This window comes from Arachis hypogaea, chromosome 15 (genome assembly GCF_003086295.3).
Source record: "Arachis hypogaea cultivar Tifrunner chromosome 15, arahy.Tifrunner.gnm2.J5K5, whole genome shotgun sequence".
In the NCBI taxonomy this organism is placed as follows: domain Eukaryota; kingdom Viridiplantae; phylum Streptophyta; class Magnoliopsida; order Fabales; family Fabaceae; genus Arachis; species Arachis hypogaea.
The window spans coordinates 103106281-103121093 of NC_092050.1; the positions used below are offsets into that span (position 1 = coordinate 103106281).

The 14813-nt window shown below is 38.0% G+C and overlaps 1 non-coding gene across 1 annotated transcript; it reads left to right on the top strand.

Annotated features, from left to right (window-relative positions):
• Positions 1-3567: 3567 nt before the first annotated feature.
• LOC112753297 (small nucleolar RNA R71) lies at positions 3568-3675 on the top strand. The gene has a single exon (XR_003177690.1). It is a non-coding gene; the product is annotated as a small nucleolar RNA R71 (small nucleolar RNA).
• Positions 3676-14813: the final 11138 nt, after the last annotated feature.

Below are 14813 nucleotides of genomic sequence, written 5' to 3' on the forward strand. Positions count from 1 at the left end.
ACTTTAACCGCTCAGTCTCAAGTTTTCACTTGACACCTTCACACCACAAGCACATGGTTAGGGACAGCTTGGTTTAGCCGCTTAGGCCAGGATTTTATTCCTTTAGGCCCTCCTATCCACTGATGCTCAAAGCCTTGGGATCCTTTTTACTTACCCTTGCCTTTTGGTTTTAAGGGTTATTGGCTTTTTGCTCTTGCCTTTTGGTTTTAAGAGCTTTTGGCTTTTTCTGCTTGCTTTTTCTTTTTCTTTCTATTTTTTTTTCGCCATCTTTTTTTTTCTGCAAGCTTTGTATTCACTACTTTTTCTTGCTTCAAGAATCATTTTTATGATTTTTCAGATTATCAAATAACATGTCTCTTTGTCGTCATTCTTTCAAGAGCCAACATATTTAACATTCATAAACAACAACTTCAAAAGACATATGCACTGTTCAAGCATTCATTCAGAAAACAAAAATTATTGTCACCACATCAATATAATTAAACTAAGTTCAAGGATAAATTCGAAACTCATGTACTTCTTGTTCTTTCGTAATTAAAACATTTTTCATTTAAGAGAGGTGATGGATTCATATTCACTACTTTAAGGCATAGACACTTAGACACTAATGATCATGTAATAAAGACACAAACATAGATAAACATTTAACATAAGAAAATGAAAAACAGAAAATTTAAGAATAAAGAATGAGTCCACCTTAGTGATGATAGCGTTTCCTTCTTGAGGAACCAATGATGTCCTTGAGCTCTTCTATGTCTCTTCCTTGTCTTTGTTGCTCCTCTCTCATTGCTCTTTGATCTTCTCTAATTTCATGGAGGATGATGGAGTGCCCTTGATGTTCCACCCTTTGTTGTCCCCAATAATTGTGTGGAGGAAAATGTATCGCCTGAGGTATCTCAAGGATCTCTTGATTTGCAGTCAAATGTTCTACCACTGAGCTATAGACCCTTGATGGAAGCTTTTGTCTTCCCTTTTCCTCTTTCTAGAGGTTTCTCTGGCCTTAGGTGCCATCAATGGTTATGGAAAAACAAAAAAAAACAATGCTTTTACCACACCAAACTTAGAATGTTGCTCGCCCTCGAGCAAAAGAAGAAAGAATAGAAGAAGAAGAAGAAGATATGGAGGAGATGGAGGGATATGTGTATGGTTTGGCCACTGGGGGTTTAAGGTGGTTATGGTGTGTGAAAAGGAAGGAGTGATGGTTTGAATTTGAGTGGGTGGGTGTAGGTGGGTGTATGATGGTTTTGGAGGGGGATTAGAGGTGATTGGTGAATGGATCTTGGAAAAGGGTGATATAGGATTATGAGGAGGTAAGGTGAGTGGAGGTGTGTGGGGATCCTGTGGTGTCCACAGATCCTGAGGTGTCATGGAATTGCATCCCTGCACCAATTAGGCATGTAAAATGCCTTTGCATGCAATTCTGGCGTTTAAACGCCGAATTGGTGCTTGTTCTGGGCGTTCAACGCCCAGATGCAACATGTTTCTGGCGTTGAACGCCAGTTCTATGCTTGTTTCTGGCGTTTAGAGCCAACTTTCCTCAGTGTGCATTCCTGGCATCTGAACGCCAGGATGCTGCTTGTTTTGGGCATTCAACGCCAGATCCATGCTCTGTTCTGGCGTTGAACGCCAGCCAAATGCTCCTTACTGGCGTTTAAACGCCAGTAAGTCCTTCCTCCAGGGTGTGATTTTTCTTCTGCTGTTTTTGATTCTGTTTTTGATTTTTCTATTTTTTTTGTGACTCCACAAGATCATGAACCTAATAAAACATGAAAGAACAATAAAAATAAAAATAAAATTAGATAAATAAAAATTGGGTTACCTCCCAACAAGCGCTTCTTTAATGTCAGTAGCTTGACAGTGGGCTCTTATGGAGCCTCACAGATGTTCAGAGCATTGTTGAGACTCTCCAACACCAAACTTAGAGTTTGGATATGGGAGCTCAACACCAAACTTAGAGTTTGGTTGTGGCCTCCCAACACCAAACTTAGAGTTTGACTGTGGGAGCTCTGGTTGACTCTGTTTTGAGAGAAGCTTACTGTGCCTCTTTTCCATGTTTACAGAAGGATAACCTTGAGTTGTAAACACAAGGGAGTCCCCATTCAATTGAAGGACTAATTCACCTCTGTTAACATCTATCACAGCTCTTGCTGTGGCTAGGAAGGGTCTTCCAAGGATGATGGATTCATCCTCATCCTTCCTAGTATCTAGGATTATGAAATCAGCAGGGACGTAAAGGCCTTCAACCTTTACTAACATGTCCTCTACTTGTCCATAAGCCTGTTTTCTGGAATTGTCTGCCATCTCTAATGAGATTCTAGTAGCTTGCACCTCAAAGATTCCCAGTTTCTCCATTACAGAGAGTGGCATGAGGTTTATTCCTGACCCAAGGTCACATAGAGCCTTCTCAAAAGTCATGGTGCCTATGGTACAAGGTATTAGGAACTTTCCAGGATCCTATTTCTTCTGAGGCAATCTCAGTTGATCCAATGCATTTAGTTCATTGGTGAACAGGGGAGGTTCATCTCCCCAAGTCTCATTACCAAATAAATTGGCATTCAACTTCATGATTGCACCAAGGAACTTGGCAACTTGCTCTTCAGTAACATCTTCATTCTCTTCAGAAGAAGAGTACTCTTCAGAGCTCATAAATGGCATAAGGAGGTTCAATAGAATCTCTATGGTCTCTAGATGAGTCTCAGATTCCTTTGGTTCCTCAGAGGGGAACTCCTTATTGATCACTGGACATCCCAGGAGGTCTTCCTCACTGGGATTCACGTCCTCAACCTCCCTTACAGGTTCGGCCACGGTAATTAATTCAATGGCCTTGCACTCTCCTTTTGGATTCTCTTCTATATTGCTTGGGAGAGTACTAGGAGGGGTTTCAGTGATTCTTTTACTCAGCTGGCCCACTTGTGCTTCCAAATTTCTAATGGAGGACCTTGTTTCATTCATGAAACTCACAGTGGCCTTAGATAGATCAGAGACTAAGTTTCCTAAATTAGAGGTATTTTGTTCAGAGTTCTCTGTCTGTTGCTGAGTGGATGATGGAAAAGGCTTGCTATTGCTAAACCTGTTTCTTCCACCATTATTAAAGCCTTGTTGAGGCTTTTGTTGATCCTTCCATGAGAGATTTGGGTGATTTCTCCATGAGGGATTATAGGTGTTTCCATATGGTTCACCCATGTAATTCACCTCTGCTATTGCAGGGTTCTCAGGATCATAAGCTTCTTCTTCAGAAGATGCCTCTTGAGTACTGTTGGATGCAGCTTGCATTCCATTCAGACTCTGAGAAATCATATTGACTTGCTGAGTCAATATTTTGTTCTGAGCCAATATGGCATTCAGAGTATCAATTTCAAGAACTCCCTTCTTCTGAGGCGTCCCATTACTCACAGGATTCCTCTCAGAAGTGTACATAAACTGGTTGTTAGCAACCATGTCAATGAGTTCTTGAGCTTCTGCAGGCATTTTCTTTAGGTGAATGGATCCACCTGCAGAAGTATCCAATGACATCTTAGCTAATTCAGATAGACTATCATAGAATATATCCAGGATGGTCCATTCTGAAAGCATGTCAGAAGGACACTTTTTGGTCAGTTGCTTGTATCTCTCCCAAGCTTCATAGAGGGATTCACCTTCCTTCTATCTGAAGGTTTGAACATCCACTCTAAGCTTACTCAGCTTTTGAGGAGGAAAGAACTTGGCTAAGAAAGCCGTGATCAGCTTATCCCAAGAGTTTAGGCTATCTTTGGGTTGAAAGTCCAACCACACTCTAGCTCTGTCTCTTACAGCAAACGGGAAAAGCATGAGCCTGTAGACTTCAGGATCTACTCCATTAGTCTTAACAGTATCACAGATCTGCAAGAATTCAGTTAAGAACTGAAAAAGATCTTCAGATGGAAGTCCATGAAACTTGCATTTTTGTTGCATCAGAGAAACTAATTGAGGTTTCAGCTCAAAATTGTTTGCTCCAATGGTAGGGATGGAGATGCTTCTTCCATGTAAATTGGAATTAGGTGCAGTAAAGTTACCAAGCATCCTCCTTGCATTATTATTATTTTCGGCTGCCATCTCCTCTTCCTGTTCAAAAATTTCTGTAAGGTTATCTCTGGATTATTGTATTTTAGCTTCTCTTAGTTTCCTCTTCAGAGTCCTTTCAGGTTCAGGGTCTGCTTCAACAAGAATGTTCTTGTCCTTGCTCCTGCTCATATGAAAAAGAGGGAACAGAAAAATAATAATAATAGGGATCCTTTTTACCCAGGTATAGAGGTTCCCCTGTGTGAATAGAAGAAGAAAAGAATGTAATGTAAAGAAGGGAAGAAGAGAAAATTCGAACACAGATGGAAGAGGGGGTTCGAATTTGGGTGAGGTGAAGTGTTAGTAGATGAATAAATAAATAGAAGGAGATGAGAGAGAAAGAGGATTTTCAAAAATAAAATTTTGAAAAGGGGTTAGTGATTTTCGAAAATTAGAAAAAAATTAAATTAAAAATTGAAACAATTAGTTAATTAAAAAGAATTTTTGAAAAAGAGGGAAGAGATTTTCGAAAATTAGAGAGAGAGAGTTAATTAGGTGGTTTTGAAAAAGATAAGAAACAAACAAAAAGTCAATTAGTTAGTTGAAAAAGATTTGAAAATCAATTTTGAAAAGATAAGAAGATAAGAAGTTAGAAAAGATATTTGAAAATCAAATTTTTGAAAAAGATAAGATTTTTAAAAAAAAGATATGATAGGAAGATATGATTAGAATTAGTTTTGAAAAAGATTTGATTTTTCAAATCATAATTAATGACTTGACTCACAAGAAATCACAAGATATGATTCTAGAATTTAAAGTTTGAATTTTTCTTAACAAGTAAGTAACAAACTTGAAATTTTTGAATCAAAACATTAATTTTTGATGTGATTTTCGAAAATATGATATAAAAATAAGAAAAAGATTTTTGAAAATTATTTTTAAAATTTTCAAAAATGAATAAGAAAAATAAAAAAGATTTTATTTTTGAAAAAGATTTTGAAAAAGATAAGGTTTTCAAATTGAAAATTTGATTTGACTCATAAGAAACAACTAGATTTTAAAAATTTTTCAAAAAGTCAACTCAAATTTTCGAAATTTATAAGTGAAAAAGGGAAAGATATTTTTTTCTTTTTTTTTATGATGAAAGAGAAAAACATGAAAAGGACTCAATGCATGAAAGTTATGGATCAAAACAATGAATGTATGCAAGAATGCTATGAATGTCAAGATGAACACCAAGAACACTTTGAAGATCATGATGAACATCAAAAACTTATTTTTTGAAAATTTTATATGCAAAGAAAACATGCAAGACACCAAACTTTGAAATCTCTCATGTTCAAACACTATGAATGCAAAAATGCACATGAAAAACAAGAAAAGACACAAAACAAGAAAACATCAAGATCAAACAAGAAGATTTACCAAGAATAACTTGAAGATCATGAAGAACACTATGAATGCATGAATTTTCGAAAAATGCAAAATGAATATACAATTGACACCAAACTTACAATTTGACTCAAGACTCAAACAAGAAACATGAAATATTTTTTATTTTTATGATTTTCTAAATTTTTTTTTGGATTTTTTTCGAAAATTAATGTGAAAAAGAAAAATAAGGATTCCAAAATTTTTAATATGAATTCCAGGAATCTTGCATTCTTAGTCTAAAGCTTTAGTCCAGGAATTAGACATGGCTCACTAGCCAGCCAAGCTTTCAGTGAAAGCTCCGGTCCAAAACATTAGACATGGCCAATGGTCAGCCAAGCTTTAGCATGTAACTCAGATATACTGCTCATTAATTATCAAATTAACTTGCCTCTATGAAGATGGTTTGGAAGCCTCAGTCCAAAAGAATTTAAACATGGCTTTACAGCCAGCCAGGCTTCAACATGAAACACTAGAATTCATTTTTAAAAATTCTGAAGAACATAAATTAAATTTTTTTTTGAATATTAATTAGGAAAAACAACGAAAAAGAAGAAAATATTTTTGAAAAAATTTTTGAAAACATTTTGAAAAATAAGAAGAAAATTACCTAATCTGAGCAACAGGATGAACCGTCAGTTGTCCAAACTCAAAACAGTCTCCGGCAACGGCGCCAAAAACTTGGTATGTGATGACATGTCATCATGTCATGTTTTTCTATGCCTTTTTCCTTTGTTTTCAATAGGTTTTATGCACTTTCTTGAGCCATAAGCAAGCCAAGTGGATAGATTTTCATGCTTCCTTTGATTTAATCAACCATGTATGAATTCATGCTATTTCATGAGGTTTTATGCTAAAATTGTCACATATTATGAAAGAATGAATATCTCATGATTTTGAGCATAGCTTTGATGTGTTTGGTTGATTAATGATAGGTGAAGAAGGCTTGGAGAAAGGGTGAAGCAAGAAGGAATGGCTAGGAATAAAGAGAGGACAATGGAATAAGTTGAACCAGGAAGCAAAATTTTTTGGGTGAAAAGTTAGCCTCAAAGTTAGACCCCTAACTTGGAGGCTAACGTTGGCACATGAAATTCACCCCTGAGCACCAAAAGTTTGCGCCAACGTTAGCCCCCTAACTTTGAGGCTAACGTTGGCATGAAGAGAACCTCCCTAGGCACCAAAAGTTTGCGCCAACGTTAGCCCCCTAACTTGGTGGCTAACGTTGGCACATGAAATTCACAAGGGGAGGAGCAAAATTTTGCGCCAACGTTAGCCCCCTAACTTTGAGGCTAACGTTGGCGCCACACACCACAACAGCTTGAAGGGGTATACTTCCAACAAGAATAACTTGAGCTACAGAGCTCCAAATGAGGTGATTCAAGAAGCATTGGAAAGTAGGAATCAAGAGCTTTCCAAGCATATATGGCACTGCATGGTGGACACTAAAATTGAGGGAGAAAACTGTCCCGCAATGTGCATAAATGAACATGGTGGCAACATGCAGTGAGGCCACTTGACCTCTGCACCTTCGATGGAGTATAACTCGAGCTGTAGAGCTCCAATTGATGTGCTCCCAACGGCATTGGAAAGTAGACATCCAGGGCTTTCCAACAATGTATAATAGTATGGGGTGGACAATACGTTTGAGCCTCCAGAACTGGCGTTTTCGCCAACGTTTGAGGCAAACGTTACCTCAAACGCTGCACACCAAAGCCAGCGACCATGCCCTCTTCAAATGATCATAACTTGAGTTGTAGATGTCTAATTAAAGTGATTCCAAGTGGGTTAGAAAGCTGACATTCAGAGCTTTCCAACCATATATGATAGTCTATATTGGGCATAAAATTGGCAACATGACAAGAGGACAAAGTTGGCGCCATAAATGTGCATAAGGGAGGCCAACGTTAGGGTCAAAGTTAGACCCCTAACGTTGGCACCAGCGTTCATACCAGCAAGTTTTGTGGGCTGCTATGAAAAGTTGGAGCCAAAGTTAGACCCCTAACTTTAGCTCCAACTTTTGGTCCAACTTTTGCAAACTCAACCCGGTTCAATTCGGTTCCTCTTCAAACTCCAAGAGCAATCAACCAAGGCCTTTATCAACCCAATTCCATCAAGAGCAAGGGCCCAAATGATCATCACTCAAAGGCACAAGAAATAGATAAAATAGGAATTTCATTTAATTGTAATTTGTTTTTAATTTCATTTTCATTTCCATTTTGTAAAGCCTATATAAGGCATCATTTTCATATTTGTGAGGAGGCTGGCTCCACTAGGGAGCATTAGGATTTGAGAGCTCTCTCTTAGTTTTCAATTTCGTTTTGAATCTTGGATTGAGAATTGAAGAAATTCTGTTTCAATCTCACCTTGAGAATTTTCTTGTTTACTTTCTCTGCACAATTGAATTTCCATTCCTGTTTACTACTTCACCTTCTCTTGGCTTCTGCAATTTACTTTTCTTTACATTTCCTTTGCAATTGTTCTTGTTGGATCGAGGAAGGTAGTGAGATCTAGACTTGGTTTTCTAGTCTCTTGGGTCCTGAGATCTTAATTCCAATTTTACATTCTCTGTTTATTGCTTTTCATGTTTATTTACATTTCTGTTTTGATTCCGAATCAATCAGATCCATCTTTTACTTCTCTGCTTGTTGCAATTTAACTTTTCCTTGTTTAATTTCTGCAAATCCAATTCCCAATTTCCTTTACATTTAATGCAATTTATATTTCTTGTCATTTAAGATTCTTGCAATTTACATTTCTTGCTCTTTAAGTTACTTGCCAATTTACATTCTGCAACTTTAAATTCATTGTCATTTACTTTCTGTTGGCTACAATTTCACACAATTCACTAAATGTCAGCTTGACTAAACTAATCACTCACTAAAATTGCTTGATCCATCAATCCCTGTGGGATCGACCTCACTCCCGTGAGTTTTTATTACTTGATGCGACCCGGTACACTTGCCGGTTAGTTTTGGGTGTTTTTGGAGAAATTTATTTTCCTCCAAAATAACTCATCAAGTTTTTGGCGCCGTTGCCGGGGATTGATTAGATCAACAATGATTAAGTGGGTGAGAAGTCTAGATCAAGCATTTTCTTTGTTTTTGTTCTCTGCTCTAAGTTGAAACCAAGGTGTTTGAGTTATTGCCTCACTAAGAAATTCATCTCTGAGATATGAATTTCAATTCTCCTTGGTGTTGTGTTTTACAAAATTCTAATGGAGTTCAACTCATCTTATGGTCAAACAAATTTTATGGGATATCACCCACCATCACCAATCTCTAATGGTGGTTGGGAATATCACCAACAAATTACAAATCCTGAGCACTCCAATTCATGGAGATTGGCTTCAGAGACACAAGATGAGCAAGAGAATCATATAGGATACCAACCACCACCACAAAATGATTCATATCATTATCCTCATGGAAGATGGAAGCATCGCCAAAGAATGGAAAAGCATCCACCCTCACGTCCCAGTTTCTCATTTGAAAGTTCTTCATCACTTGATTATGCCTCAACACAAAGTTTCCTCCAAAATCCATACCAGTTATCCCATCGATCACACAACTCATTCCACACCCCTCAACACAACTTCACCACAACACATTCACTTCACCAAAATTACTCTTGACCTTCATCTCTTGAATTAAAAGAAGAGGAATACCTTGAAGGCATCGAATTAACAGATGAGGAATACCGTGAAGGCATTGAAATACAGAGAAAACTAGTGGAATTTTACACAAAATCCCCATCTTGGGAAGAAACCATCCTCGAGCAGATAAATGGGTCCTTAGAGCAAACAAGGGGAAACTTAGAACCATCAACCAGTGAGGATGAAGACAAATGTGTGGGTGAGGAAGTGGAAAAGCAAGATAAGGAGGCCACTGCATCAAGTGAACTTTCAATGAAGAATGAGGTGGTTGAACCTGAAACTGCACTTGAGATGACAAGAGAACATGAAAACTCACAACTCTCACAAACCTCCCTGGACCAAAATGCCTCAACATCTGAATCCATGATTGAAAGGTATGACGAGGAGATGAAGAAATGTTGGGAAGATCGACAAACCTCCTCCATGATAGAGCGATTGAAACAAATGTTGGGTGTAAAAGAGGAAGTGGAGGAGCAAGAAAGTGAAGAAGTCATTCCAAACTCAAGTGAGGCAGAGAAGTACATAAAGGAGGAGTTCATGGAACCACCAATACAAAAGGCTCTGGATGAATACAAAACTCCAACAATCACACAATCACCAAGACTTGGATTCAAAGAAGTGAAGGCAATTAACAAAAGCACCAAGAAGAGGATTGTGACCAAACTACCAAGGACAACATTCAAGAGGAGGTCGACCACAAGCAATCCAACCCCTGGACCAATAGCAAGCAAGCTCAATCAAGCCATGTACAAAAGAAAGCTTGCTGAGGAGAGACCAAGACAGGGGGTAATAGCTGAATCTTCTCCTCCTTTGAAGTCATTTCTCTTAACAAATTGGAAGAAGAGGAAGAAAGTAAAGAACAGGTAGACAGTAGGTACATTTCTTTTCCTTGCTTTGTTTAAATTTCAATAAATTGACATATGGTTGCATTCTAAGTTTGGTGTTGCTAGGCAACAAAATTTGGTTCCAATTCTTACAAGATACCTGCATTAATTCCAAGTGAAAGTGTCACACTAAGTTTGGTGTGCCACTTATCTTTTACGCAATGTATTGTGCACACCTTCTTATCTATGCAATCATAATGTCTCTGTCTCTTATGCCTTGATTATTATCTTTAATTTTGCTTGCTTGAAACACATGTACTACTAACATTCCTTGTGTAAGACATTCATGATCCATCTTAGCCCCATAGCCACGGTTCTAATAGTTGCTTGAGGATGAGCAAGCATTCTGAGTTTGGTATGGGAAGGAGGAGAATGGGAGGAAATTGACAACAATAGAGAAGATGAACTACAAGGTTGTAAAGTTCCTTTTCCTCTCATTTGTTTCAAGCACTATAAACTGCATGATTGTCTTTACCTTCTCTGTATGCATGTGTATATGAAAAGGCATAGTTTGATTTCTAATTTGCAACATGGTGCTGTGTCATTATGAATACCAACTTGAGTTTTGTGAATTCAAAAGCAACAAAGTATCATGATCATAAACAAACAAGGCATTAAAGAAGATTTTAGCATGTGCATAAAAGTATTGGTAAGCTATTATGTTTGATTGTTGCTTAATTGCATTAGATTTTATTTAATTGAAGTTTTCATCTAGGACATTTTGTGAAATCTTTTGAAAATCATGAAAACCTTGAAGAAGCAAATGCAAAAATAAAGCAAGAAAAGAAAAAGGGAAAGAGTGAGAAAGCTGAAGGCTTTGAGTACCAATGGCAATTTATTTGCTAAGTACTTGTGGTGTTTATGTATCAAGCCAAATGCTTGAAAACAAAACACTTAGAAGTCAAGGCTAGGCTCAAAGTGCAAAAGCACTCCCTCAAAGCTCAAGGCTCTGAGCATCAATGATTAGAGAGTTAAGAAAAGAAAAGAAAAATGAGCTTAATGAAGTCCTCTAATCAAATGCTTGTGGTGCTTATGTATCAAGTGGTAATACTTGAAAACAAAGCATTTAGAAGTCGTAGCTTTGTTATCAACTCATGGGGCAAAGCACCCAAAAGGAGAAGCTAATAAGAAAATCAAAAGCTTGTTTCAAGGAAGAAATACAAGAAAAAGATTTCATAAATTGAGCTAGATGTAAGCATCAATCATTTACATTTCTTTTGTGATTGTAGCATGCTTAGAAAACTAGCTTACCATGAACATTGAGTTGCTATTCTTCTTACCTTGGATTGTCAATCTTTATTGCATGATTCTTTTCTTGCTTGGGGACAAGCAAGGTTTAAGTTTGGTGTTGTGATGACATGTCATCATGTCATGTTTTTCTATGCCTTTTTCCTTTGTTTTCAATAGGTTTTATGCACTTTCTTGAGCCATAAGCAAGCCAAGTGGATAGATTTTCATGCTTCCTTTGATTTAATCAACCATGTATGAATTCATGCTATTTCATGAGGTTTTATACTAAAATTGTCACATATTATGAAAGAATGAATATCTCATGATTTTGAGCATAGCTTTGATGTGTTTGGTTGATTAGTGATAGGTGAAGAAGGCTTGGAGAAAGGGTGAAGCAAGAAGGAATGGCTAGGAGTAAAGAGAGGACAATGGAATAAGTTGAACCAGGAAACAAAATTTTTTGGGTGAAAAGTTAGCCTCAAAGTTAGACCCCTAACTTGGAGGCTAACGTTGGCACATGAAATTCACCCCTGGGCACCAAAAGTTTGCGCCAACGTTAGCCCCCTAACTTTGAGGCTAACGTTGGCATGAAGAGAACCTCCCTGGGCACCAAAAGTTTGCGCCAACTTTAGCCCCCTAACTTGGTGGCTAACGTTGGCACATGAAATTCACAAGGGGAGGAGCAAAAGTTTGCGCCAACGTTAGCCCCCTAACTTTGAGGCTAACGTTGGCGCCACACACCACAACAGCTTGAAGGGGTATACTTCCAACAAGAATAACTTGAGCTACAGAGCTCCAAATGAGGTGATTCAAGAAGCATTGGAAAGTAGGAATCAAGAGCTTTCCAAGCATATATGGCACTGCATGGTGGACACTAAAATTGAGGGAGAAAACTGTCCCGCAATGTGCATAAATGAACATGGTGGCAACATGCAGTGAGGCCACTTGACCTCTGCACCTTTGATGGAGTATAACTCGAGCTCTAGAGCTCCAATTGATGTGCTCCCAACGGAATTGGAAAGTAGACATCCAGGGCTTTCCAACAATGTATAATAGTATGGGGTGGACAATACGTTTGAGCCTCCAGAACTGGTGTTTTCGCCAACGTTTGAGGCAAACGTTACCTCAAACGCTGCACACCAAAGCCAGCGACCATGCCCTCTTCAAATGATCATAACTTGAGTTGTAGATGTCTAATTAAAGTGATTCCAAGTGGGTTAGAAAGCTGACATTCAGAGCTTTCCAACCATATATGATAGTCTATATTGGGCATAAAATTGGCAACATGACAAGAGGACAAAGTTGGCGCCATAAATGTGCATAAGGGAGGCCAACGTTAGGGTCAAAGTTAGACCCCTAACGTTGGCACCAACGTTCATACCAGCAAGTTTTGTGGGCTGCTATGAAAAGTTGGAGCCAAAGTTAGACCCCTAAATTTAGCTCCAACTTTTGGTCCAACTTTTGCAAACTCAACCCGGTTCAATTCGGTTCCTCTTCAAACTCCAAGAGCAATCAACCAAGGCCTTTATCAACCCAATTCCATCAAGAGCAAGGGCCCAAATGATCATCACTCAAAGGCACAAGAAATAGATAAAATAGGAATTTCATTTAATTGTAATTTGTTTTTAATTTCATTTTCATTTCCATTTTGTAAAGCCTATATAAGGCATCATTTTCATATTTGTGAGGAGGCTGGCTCCACTAGGGAGCATTAGGATTTGAGAGCTCTCTCTTAGTTTTCAATTTCGTTTTGAATCTTGGGTTGAGAATTGAAGAAATTCTGTTTCAATCTCACCTTGAGAATTTTCTTGTTTACTTTCTCTGCACAATTGAATTTCCATTCCTGTTTACTACTTCACCTTCTCTTGGCTTCTGCAATTTACTTTTCTTTACATTTCCTTTGCAATTGTTCTTGTTGGATCAAGGAAGGTAGTGAGATCTAGACTTGGTTTTCTAGTCTCTTGGGTCCTGAGATCTTAATTCCAATTTTACATTCTCTGTTTATTGCTTTTCATGTTTATTTACATTTCTGTTTTGATTCCGAATCAATCAGATCCATCTTTTACTTCTCTGCTTGTTGCAATTTAACTTTTCCTTGTTTAATTTCTGCAAATCCAATTCCCAATTTCCTTTACATTTAATGCAATTTATATTTCTTGTCATTTATGATTCTTGCAATTTACATTTCTTGCTCTTTAAGTTACTTGCCAATTTACATTCTGCAACTTTAAATTCATTGTCATTTACTTTCTGTTGGCTACAATTTCACACAATTCACTAAATATCAGCTTGACTAAACTAATCACTCACTAAAATTGCTTGATCCATCAATCCCTGTGGGATCGACCTCACTCCCGTGAGTTTTTATTACTTGATGCGACCCGGTACACTTGCCGGTTAGTTTTGGGTGTTTTTGGAGAAATTTATTTTCCTCCAAAATAACTCATCAGTATGCGAAATTGTTACTCTGAGGTTGTAAAATTTGTTGTTCGTTCTCTCCCTGGCAATGGCACCAATAACTGGTGCACAATACCATGGTCCAAACATAACTTCACAACTTCGCACAACTAACCAGCAAGTGCACTGGGTCGTCCAAGTAATAAAACCTTACGTGAGTAAGGGTCGATCCCACGGAGATTGTCGGTATGAAGCAAGCTATGGTTACCTTGTAAATCTCAGTCAGGCAGATATCAAATGGTTATGGAGTTTTTGAAAATAAATAATAAATAAATAGAAAGTAAAGATAGAAACACTTATGTAATTCATTGGTGGGAATTTCAGATAAGCGTATAGAGATACTTTCATTCTTTTGAACTTCTGCTTTCCTGCTGTCTTCATCCAATCAGTCCTACTCCTTTCCATGGCAAACTTTATGTAAGGGCATCACCGTCGTCAATGGCTACATCCCATCCTCTCTGTGAAAATGGTCCGATGCGCTGTCACTGCATGGCTAATCATCTGGAGGTTCTCGATCATACTGGAATAGGATTTACTATCCTTTTGCGTCTGTCACTACGCCCAGCACTCGCGAGTTTGAAGTTCGTCACAGTCATTCAATCCCTGAATCCTACTCGGAATACCGCAGACAAGGTTTAGACTTTTCGGATTCTCATGAATGCCGCCATCAATCTAGCTTATACCACGAAGATTCAGATTAAGGAATCAAAGAGATAATCATCCAATCTAAAGTGGAACGGAAGTGGTTGTCAGGCACGCGTTCGTATGGGAATGATGATGATTGTCACGTTCATCACATTCATATTGAAATGCGAATGAATATCTTAGAAGCGGAATAAGTTGAATTGAATAGAGAAACAGTAGTACTTTGTATTAATTCGTGAGGAATAGCAGAGCTCCACACCTTAATCTATGGTGTGTAGAAACTCTACCGTTGAAAATACATAAGTGATAAGGTCCAGGCATGGCCGAATGGCCAGCCCCCAAACGTGATCAATATGATCTAAAGATGAGTAATAAACCTTACGTGAGTAAGGGTCGATCCCACGGAGATTGTCGGCTTGAAGAAAGCTATTGTCACCTTGTAAATCTCAGTTAGGCGGATTCAAATGGTTATAGAGTTTTAATAATTAAAATATAAA